The sequence below is a fragment of the Vidua macroura genome, chromosome 10, assembly GCF_024509145.1.
Source record: "Vidua macroura isolate BioBank_ID:100142 chromosome 10, ASM2450914v1, whole genome shotgun sequence".
In the NCBI taxonomy this organism is placed as follows: Eukaryota; Metazoa; Chordata; class Aves; order Passeriformes; family Viduidae; genus Vidua; species Vidua macroura.
In genome coordinates this window covers 5,560,191-5,570,714 of record NC_071580.1, presented here as the reverse complement: position 1 = coordinate 5,570,714, position 10,524 = coordinate 5,560,191, and the positions used below count along the sequence as shown (strand labels likewise).

Here is a 10,524-nt window from a genome sequence, read left to right as displayed (position 1 = left end):
TGTTTTGGCCCATCTAGAAGTCTGCTGACTGCCTGGTGAGGGAGGGAAGGGACAGTCTGCTACCCATTTTCAGTCATTTGCACCTCCAGGTGAGCAAAAATAATACTGAAAGTCCTTCTCAGAAATGCACATTTAGATACCCGTTTTATCTGGTTTTTGAGGTGATATTTTGCACTTTATAAAGGTGTTTGTGAGTGACATAAGAAAGTTTCAGTGTGATAAAGCTGTGGTCTCTATTTGGTAAATCCCTTGTTTATGTCACTGAATTCATTAATGGAGATGACAAAACTAAGATTATGAAATTGTCTAAAAGCAGCTCCTGACAATTCTCTTGTGTTTCTTTTTTTCTTTTTTCCTCAATGCCATTTCTACTGAGAAGCATATTATAATGCAATTTAAGGTGTTATAGTACTAGGAACATGAACAAGATGGATTCACTAATTTAATGGAAACAAGGTCCAGCCTGACATCTCTAAAATACAGCAGATCCCATCATAGCCACATGCTTGTCTCCCTGCTGTTAGAGATTTGTCATTTGCAAGGTACCTGGCTTTCGTCTCAGCATCATGTCAAAGAATCTGAAAAATATCTCATCTCTCTTCTAATAAGCACCATCTGCCTTTTTTTTAGAGTAGCCTCCAAGTAGGCATTGTCTGGGTCTGTTTAAGCACTTTTTGTCTGTTTCCAGTTTCTTTATAAGAGTTTTTTGATTTTACTTTTTCCCACAAGTCAGAGTTGCTGCAATGTGCTCTGTGTGGTGGAAGTGTTCAAAAGCATTGGGAATGTGCAGCTTGCACAGAATGCGGCTGCCTGCCTGTGAAATGGTATTAGACACAGAGAATACAGTATATAGATTCTTTGGCATCTATATCAGCTTCCTGTTTATTTCTGAATATAATTTAAGTCCTATTTTTTTACCTGGTTAGATCCTGACAGGTTACTGGGTTTGTCTATATGAATTGCCATAGCAACTGTGATGCTGGAGCAAACAGTCATGAGCTTTAATAGCCTGGGGGTCTGCAGCAGAGCACTCTTAATTTAGAGGCCTTCATATCTCCAATCTGGGTCATTTTACCAGCTTGATTTGGCTTATTTCCTGTACTTCTGCATAACTCACGTTGTGATCTGTGGGCTACAGGGAGAGGAGAGATGTGAGCTTCTGTTTGTTTATTTAGGAAGGATTACACTTTTTGAATAAACACCATTCTAGAAGGAAACCTAAAGTGTAGATTGGCTCAGATGTATATTTTGATGCAAAGGTTATGTTCTACAGTATTGCAAGGCTGGGTTCACATCTGAAGGAGAGATGAGACACTGAGCTCTAAAACATCCCATTAGCTTGTGCTGAAGCTGAATTTGGCCTGGGTTGTGCTGTGCCTCAGATGCCTCAGTGCCTCAGCCTGAGCAGTGCTCAGGGGCTGCTCTTTGCAGCTCTTTGCAGCTCTGGACTCTTTCACAGCAGCTGTGTTATCATTGTTGTTCTCACAGCTTTCTTTAATTGTTCCCGTGGCCATGCACCTGCAAACCCCAATAATTTTATATGGCAGGTTCTCATGGGAAGCCATTACCACTGGGGTGAAAATCAGCCCTTTCCCCCAACCTTTTCATTCCTCGTTTTGTAGGTGCTAGTTTGTGTCAGAGACAACTGAAACAACAAAGCAGTGTTTGTATACTCTGTACTATTAGTATTTTAAACACTGAAATATTAGCCAATAACACACGGGCACAGGAGGTTAATGGCCAATGTGAAACAATTTCTCTAATTACTGTACTCAGCTGTAATTATGCCACAAAGAGGAGCATCCAAGAGGGAGTTTGGGTTGATCCCACTGAGAAAAAAAAAATATAATAAGTAATGGGAAAGTGTGCAAGAAAAATCATAATCTTTCTCTTCATCCTCACCATTGCTGCACAGGAGAGACAGCCCAGAGGACACCTGGCTAGGGACCCCAGCACTGCTCTTCCCAGCTGCCCACAGAGGAGTTTTCCCCTCTCCTTCTGTGTGCCCTCATCTGCAGAACCTGCTCACACTACCCTTGAGTATGAGAGTGTGGCTCAACACCTTGCATGCAACAGCCCCAACAGTGTGAATAAGAATAATGGGAATTATTGAAGCCATGAGGGTAGGGAAAGTCACAAATAGTGCTATAGCAGACAAATCATATGGCATCTTTTTGGTTTTCACTGGGTCTGCCTCACTCTTTTGGTGGAGCAGAAAGCAGTAAATAGCTACTCAAAATTTATGCCTTAAATAACACAAAATTTCAATGTAGATTTCAATATCAACAATAACAGGTATGTAGCTGGTCATTGGATCAGTACTTACACATATCTAACAGCCATTACAGTTTTACCTGCCACACTGCACCTTTTTTAATAAAAATTGTGCAGCTGGAGATTTTCTCAGTTGGAACAGCTGTGTGTCAAAAGCCAAACTGCTCGACCAGTCTGTATGAGCACCAGAAGTAGACACTTGCCCACTCATTTTTTGACAGGCATGGCTTTAGTCACAGTTTCTGTGAAAATAAATATTATTGAAAATACATTTTTTCTTTTACCACTGAGACAGTTTTTAACAGTTGTGGACATTCCCATGTCCTTCAAATGAATGAGGGCTACCTATTTTCTTTATAGAACAGCAAACATCAAGCAAATGGAGCTGAAAGTACTCTGAAAAAGCAGCTTTCTGTGAATCTGGAATATCCAGAGGTGCACTGACCTATTCACTCACATTACATCTCCTTGACTGCTGTTGTTTGTAGAGAGATGAGTAAAGCCAGAAAAGTCACTCAACTTTTGCCTTTTGGGCAATCCCACTCTGCCCTTCTCCTTCCTTAGAAAGCTTCAAAAGCAGCTATTTTCACAACCTGAATGTTAACAGAGTTGGCTGCTGTGATGCAGTTACCAGGTGGCTCTGTCAGACTCAAATCTTGGTCTCCTGTGCAAGCACAGAATGGGGGAAGAAAAAGGAGGAAAAGTGTAAGACAATGGTAGTTTTACGGTCTCCTTTCTCAGCTTGCAGACTGGAGATAGCAGTAGACAAGCCTTACGATGGAGAGGAGAAGTCAATATATTTTCATTGATTCTTGTAGCTGCAGAACTCTCACCCAAGCACGAGTACAGAGGTGAGAGCATGAGTTCATGACTGTCCTGCCACACCACCCATGTGCTCCTCAGAAATCTGCTCTGGGCTTCACCGGGGATGGAGCCTGCTCCCTGACATGACTGCAGCAACAGCAGCTGACCCAGGATCCCTCTCAACAGGGGGAATTTGCATGTCCTGCAAATTATCCCCTACACAGGCCAGAAACTCCAACAAAGCCAGTTGCAGCTGCAGCTGGAGGCACAGATTCACTTAAGGAAAACACCGCCTTTACAAAAGACTATTTTCAAACAATTGCACAAAGTCTATCGAAACAATGCATTGTATTCCAAAAGAAAGTGGTCCACAAAGTTAAATATGAAGAATGACACAGAAATAGAAACATCAGAACAAAACAGCTTGGAAAACCAGCTAAGAAGTTGCATAGTCAGAACAGAATGTAATTAACAACTTGGGACAAGCACACAGTTTTGAAACAAAAGGAATTGGAAACAAATTCTAAAAATTTGAATATGAAAAATAATTGAAGCAGGCTTGTGAGGGTTACATTTAGTTTATAGTTTTGCAAATCCTCTAAAAACATCAGTGAGAGTCTTTTAGAGTTGTTTTGATTTTGCAGAAGCATTAATTTCCTTAATTGGCATTTTCAGCTTTTGTTAGAAAATTTCTGACCTGCTCAACTCTACTGACAATATGTTCATTAGCAAAGTGTGAGGGTCTGTCACCATTTTCAGTTGCTGCAGAGCTGTCAAATGGTGTAAAACTTATTGGAAGATCCTTTTATTGTTATGGCCCAGCTTTGCAGGTGACATTTTATAACAGATTTGATTGTGCCACGATGGACCTGACCTTTGTGTCATGTCTTTTCTTCCCATTTCTTCAGCAGAGTCCATTATCTCTTGATCCAAATTCCTTCAACTCTTCTCTTTGACTTTGTGTTACTTTCCACTTTATTCCCAGGCTGCACCGCCTAACACCCTATACCTGCTTTTGATGTCACCAAATAGGGACAATGACTATAAAGTTTTTTTCCCTTTACAAGTCAAACCTGGAAGGTCTCTCTGTTGTTGTTCATTCCATTTCCATTGCTGGTGTAAATGTCCTTGTTGTTTTTCCCACCAGTGAAGAAAGGGCAAGTGTCATAATCACTGAAGCAAAGACTTTGCTTTGAAGCCGTATTGATTTTTCCTTTTCCCTTCTGAAGCTTTGCCAGGCTCCATAAAAGCCTGTCTCTTGTTCAGAAACTCTTTGGACTGAGAGACAACAGGGGCAGCAGAGCCAGCGGGGCGCAGTGGGAAGTTAGGGCATCTGCTGGGGAATGACAATCATGACAGCAGCACGGAAAAGAAAGAGGTCATTTTTATTTTTAACTGTACTCTGAGAATGGTTGTGGATCAGAACAAAGCCAAACGGGAAGCTCAGCTTTAATTCCAATTTGTGTTTCCTCCTTGTCCGAACCTGAATATGAACATTTTTCTAGGGTTAAGCTGTTGACAGCAAGACACTGAGACCACTTACGTGACAGCTTGGCTGGAGGCTTAACCACAAAGGTGACAACAGCAGGACATTGTGGCACAGTGCTGTAAGGATGTGAGCCTTACCCTGCACTGGAGCAGCAGCATCATATGGACTCACAGAGAACTCCTGAATGAAGGTCCAGGGCTACCACAGGACTCCCGCTCAAGGGATCTGAAATGCTCTGCTTAGACCTAGCTTATGCAAAGCAGAAATATCCGATAGCGTTCATTCAGCTCACACGTATGGCAAGGACCCAAAATGACTCTCTCCTGCCACAAAATGCCTTTGTCTTTTGTAGGTTCCTTGCAGTCTGTGACCACATACACTTATCTTTTGTGCACTGGAGAGTCTCTCACTCTTAGCACAAAGGTGCTGGCTTTAAGCCTTTAAAGTGGTCTCCCAGTACCTCCACCACTCTTCCAACACGTTTCATTCATGCTGACTCAGAGGAAAGAATGTCACTTATTAAAACATCAATGCCACTTCTTGCCATGCTTCTGTATTTCTTGGAGCTGTCAGGATGGGAGAGCTGGTCTTTCAAAGCTCATTAGATAAACAGTTGTAGCTGGAGCTGCATGTAAAATTACAGCAGCTGCCTTTTGCAGAGTAGGTCAAGTAATAACTGTAGTAGTTTTCTACCATTCTTGGTTTTTTTTTTTTTTTTTTTAATTAGTAGCTACTGCCAGAAATTAAATAAAAACAATAAGAATTATTCTTGCTGCTTATGAGTGTCGCCAGAAAGTTCTTTAAAACCTAAAAATATATGAAATGGCTTCCAAATTCTCAGCTATTTTGAGAACTGTGCATATGAGACAGCTGGAAATCAGACTTTTTTTTTTTTTAAACACCTCCGAAAAGACCTGTTATCAACAGCAATGAGAGGGTTTTGTTGATTAAAGGATGTTTTCCACTATTCATTTGTAAGGGAAGTGAATCATTAAGTACTGTCTGAAAACCTACTTCATACTGAATAGAAAGAAAATGTTTTGTGGTCGTTAGGGCTTACAGAAATAGCCTGAACACCCACCACCCTCTATCTGTGCTGCAGATCAGCTCTGCTCCAGCTGCTGATGCCACTTGTCAATGGGCTCCCCCCACTGCAACAGCACCACTGCTGCTTTTCCTTCCCCTTCCAACCAGCTCTACCAGCCAGGGCAATTTTGCAGCCTCTTTCTCCAAGGAGAGGAAGCATCTTAAAGCTGTGCCCCCCTGCACGGCGGAAGAAAAGCATAAGTGATGCTATTTGTCCTGTCAGGACCTAAGCACAGCAAGTAATGAACAGAAGGAAGCTGTTTGGGTGTCCTGGTTCAGCTTTGACTTTGCAGTTTCCTGCTTTACCTTCTGAGGCACGTCACACTGTTGACTTCTGCACCTGTGTTACCCACCCAGTTCTCAGTGTACATTTGTTTTCATTATTCCTGCACCCTCCTGCTGTTTTTTCTGACAAGCTCAGGATCTGAAAGCTGCTTTCCCAGACCTTTAAGTAACAACCCATCATCAGCTGTGCTGTGTATGGGAGGCTGCAGCTTGAATTTGTTTCCACAAAAGGCACAAGACCTGCCTAATCAGCACTTACCTAAGTTTGCTCATGCCAGACAGAGTCAATTTACAGACCTTGCCTGCTGTTGACCCTGCTGTCTGCTCTGGGTTATTCTGGCCAGCCTCCACTTTCTGAAATTAAATGTTAGTATTTTTAATTGCAGGTTTTAACTCTTGCCTAATGGGGCACAAGCTCATGCTGTTAGAGATCTGTCCAAGATAAGTGAGAGGGACTGCTTGGAGAGGAGCTGGAATGGAATTGCTGATAGTGACCAAATGGGTCTGTGCCTTCTGTGCCTCATCTGCCATTGAGTGCAGGTGAAAAAGCTCCAGTACCACTGTCCCCTTGCCACTGCTGCCCAGCTCACAGGCACCACCACAGGGCAGAGAATCCAGATTTTGGAACGTGATGCCTCCCTGCCAGTTTAACCCAGAGCAGCTCTGAGGTTGCTACTTGCTCGTGTTGTAGCTGAGCAACTCGTAGCAGCTGGAGGATTTGAGGATTTATCTTGTGGGTAGGCATCTCAGGCTTGCGTGGGGTAAATGCCAGTGCAGGCTAGAAATCATGATGGTTTATTGCTATTCTTTCCTTTTTGTTGGTGAAAACATGTGAAATAAAACTATTTCATTCAAGATAATAATTGCAATGTAATTTTGTAAAAATTTTGAAAAATATGAGCTATTTTTCTATATATTACTAAAAGATATTACTAAATTTTACCAAAGGAAATATGAACAGTTTTTTTTTTTTTTTCTTTTCCTAAACCAAGAAATAAATGACTGGTAAAATTATTATAGCACTTCTTTCTCTTTGATTTTTAATGAGACCTTTATTCTATGCAACTATCTATTGTTGATCCCATCTTAAAAATAGTTTCACATTATGGGAAAAAAAGTAGTCTATCCTACATAGTTTGCTAGATGGGGCGTCAAAGGTTTGCAGTCTGCAAATTCCAAGTTCAACTCCTTATATTATGATGAGTTTTCACCACCCACAACCAGGTTCTGACCATAGCAACACAGACCCAGGATGAACATCCATGAAAAAATAAACTCAGCACCTACCTGGGGGGTTGTGGACAGACCACAGAAATTATGAAGTCAGCTTCACAAGTTGATTTATGTCAACTATGAAGAAGCTGCAGATCTGCTCTACTTTGGAAACAAACAGCTGAAAATTTAAGCTATTGTCACCTAGTATGCAGCAAACCCACAGAAGGTCTGCTGTGAGGTAACAGCTGTGAGAGTTAAGGTCACCAGCAAGCCAACAGTTCAGATTAAAATTTTAAGCTCAGAAAATGTTTGCTTGTTTTTTTTTCCTTAATTTTTTTTCCAAGATTTAATTTGCTGTTTCTATTTCCTTCACACACCAGACCACAGATCTAGCTCCATTACCATCATGGCAGTGATAAAAACCTGAAATAAGCTCTTGGCTTCCTCTCTCCTGCTGCATTTCAGTCCAATGCCTCTAAATTGCCTGTGGAAGGCTGTGACCACCTATCCTTACCAACCTGCACAGAGATGCTTTCCAGTGCCAGTGCTGCCTTTTGATGGACTTTCTTGGTTTTCCAGTGAGACTTTGGCACTGCCAGACAGCTGGAGGAGCTATGGAAGCTGCAGTGTTTGTGGTGTAAAGCTGGATTTTTTTTTACAGTCACAATGCTTGTACAGAGCAGCTGCATTCCAATCACCAAGTTGGAGTGTACCTGTGCAACAGCCTCACAATATCCCAGGGTTGTGTGTCACTAACATCAGCCAGGAAAAGACAATTTTACACTCAAAAGTTGAACAAGAGCGTCCAAGACTTCTTTTTTCATTAGCATGTAATGTAAGAATGAAGATGGAAAAGAGAGTAGATATTAATGCAAATCTAATTGCAGAAGCTGTCTGAATGCCAGCAGGGAAATTCCTGTTGTCAAGGATGAAAGACAAGACATGTCCCATTTCCCAGAAGTGCTCTTCATTAACTTTGTGAAAGTCAAACAGCTGATATCCAGGTAAGTGTTCTGCACAGGCTCCTTTGCTCTCCTCTGCTGAAATGGCCACACAGAATGCAGGACTCAAGGTATGGACACAGAGGTAATGGTCACAATATTGAAAAAGGTTATTTTCTGCTGATCAGATGTGAACCATGTTTAATCACACCAACCCAAACACCTCTACTGCAAACCAAAGGCTGCTATGCCCAGTATCTGGGTTAACAGGATGGCAACTTCTTGGCAAATTATTCAAATAAATGAGAGTTTGTTGAAGATCTTGGAATCAATGAGTCCAAGGAATGCTCACAGCTGTTATCTGAAATTCGTAACTTTCTAGCTTTGACTTCTAATCTGAGAAATCAGCTTTACAGAAGCCTTACACATGAACAGGATGGACATGCACTTGGTGCTGATTGCACCACAGGTAGTCCCCTTCAGCTGGTGCTTTTTCTATTGATCTCTGCTCTAAATGGATGATGTTTAGTAGCTTCATAAACAATGAAGCCATCAATATCTGTCAGGATTTATACCTCTTTGACCTCAGCATGTGGCAAATATTGCTATCAGCTTTATGTGTTTTGTTCTGTTTGTTTTTAGCTTTTCAGTTAATCTGATTGCTACACACAGCATGAGTTTCAGAGGTTTGAACAAATGCAGCCAAGGCATTCATGTAGCTCCTCTCCAAGACATAAGTGATCATATTCTGCATAACTCTCTTAATGGCACTAATGATTTACAGGACAATCAGTTCTCTCTCTGGTAAAATAAGTTTACAATGATTTATATGTAATATTGCTCTAAAGTGTGTTTTTATAAATCTTGTGGTCCTAAGTGCTTGTCACATGAACGTCGGAGACCACACAAAAGTATAAAAATACTCATGTAAACCCTTCTGCAAATGCTTGACATCAATGCAGCTATTGTACATTTTCATGCTCAACACAGGTTAAAATAGTGCTACTCACTGTGACAGTGTAACTGGGGGCTGCTAAGATGACAGAAATAATTTATTATGCTGCTTACAGCTAATAAAACCCCATGTGCTTTGGGGCAGTTTTTGAAAATACAACTCTTATCCTTTTCACATGTGAACACTTGCTGTTCCTGTCATCTCTGGTAGTCCCTAGACAAAGGTTTGAAGCCTGCAAACACACTCAAAACTAGGAGAAAGTGGAATGTCTGACTGCATAAAATAAGGACTCCCTTGCACCAGAACAGGCAGCCAGTCTTTTTTGTTAAGTACAGCTATTGTGTGTTAAATGTGTCTAAACCCACGCTAACTTCTGAGGAGAATCAGCCCATTTGATCAAAGAAGCTCAAACTGGCAAAACACAGCAGTCTCACCAAGTCCTACAAGAAGCCCCGTTTCTGCTGGTGTGCCAGACTGCTCAGTAGTGGATTGATCTCCAAAATTCACTCCTCTGGGCTGGTGTTTTTCCTCCAGCTCTTCTTCCCTGCTTTCTCTCCCCTACGGCATTTCTCTGTTCTGCATTTCCACTTTGCTAACTCACTCACAAAGCAATATCACAGGGAATGAGGCATTGTGGAACTGGCAATTGTTGTAAACCTCATCACTGTGCCTGATCTTGGATGCATCTATCTTATTTTGTAGCTATTTATAAAGATAGAAGAAATAAGAACAAGTCCAGCCCATCTAACCATCCCAAGGCAGAATTCACTCTGAATTGCATTCCATGCTATAGAAGCCATGTGCAGCTTCCCCCAGTCGTAGCTATGCTTACTGTCATAAAGTTTCTACACTATAAAGTCTTTTAAGTGAGGATTTTTCATGCCATTCAGTTCTGATCACTGCTGGTCTTACTTCCTCAGCCTGAGGCATATTGCAATAAAATAAAAACTGAGTATGAAAAGGTGTGATTCTGATCTATGCAACTGAAAAACTAATGATTGTTAATAACATATGTATGTATAAATAACTGCTTGTGTCAGGCTTTCATAGTTATGTGTACCTGAAAGACAGAAAGGATAGTAAATTTGTTCACCTCCTTTTGGTTCTCTCTTAGGCAGCAAGGAAAAACAGATAACCAGTAGACAATGACGTATCCAGTACTAAAATTCCTACACTAGGCACCTAAAACTGGTGATTAAATTTAGGAAGGAAGAATTTCATGCTGATAACCTTCAACATCCAGCACTGACCTACAGCAGAAACACCTCCTACAATCATACCCTGAACTTCAACCCTCCTGCTCCCTTAAGAAGTGAAGCAAAGGGCTGTTCCAAGTTAAAAATGAGTGGAAAATTGTGTTTGATGCTGCCCATCTGTGTTTCATTCCTCCTGCAAGGAGAGGAGTCATCTTTCCCAGGTGCAGTCAGCAGACTTTGGCTGTTTCCTGCAGGGGGTCAGCAGGGGTTCAGCTCCGT

The 10,524-nt window shown here is 41.5% G+C and overlaps 1 long non-coding RNA gene across 2 annotated transcripts; it reads right to left on the bottom strand.

Annotated features, from left to right (window-relative positions):
• Positions 1–4,483: 4,483 nt before the first annotated feature.
• LOC128812443 (uncharacterized) lies at positions 4,484–7,750 on the bottom strand. 2 transcript variants are annotated; one of them, XR_008438716.1, is made up of 4 exons: positions 7,672–7,750; positions 6,198–6,292; positions 4,705–4,792; positions 4,484–4,561 (listed from the first exon to the last, which is right to left on the bottom strand). It is a non-coding gene; the product is annotated as an uncharacterized LOC128812443 (long non-coding RNA). The 2 variants fall into 2 exon arrangements; XR_008438715.1 differs by lacking the exon at positions 7,672–7,750 and adding an exon at positions 7,226–7,348.
• Positions 7,751–10,524: the final 2,774 nt, after the last annotated feature.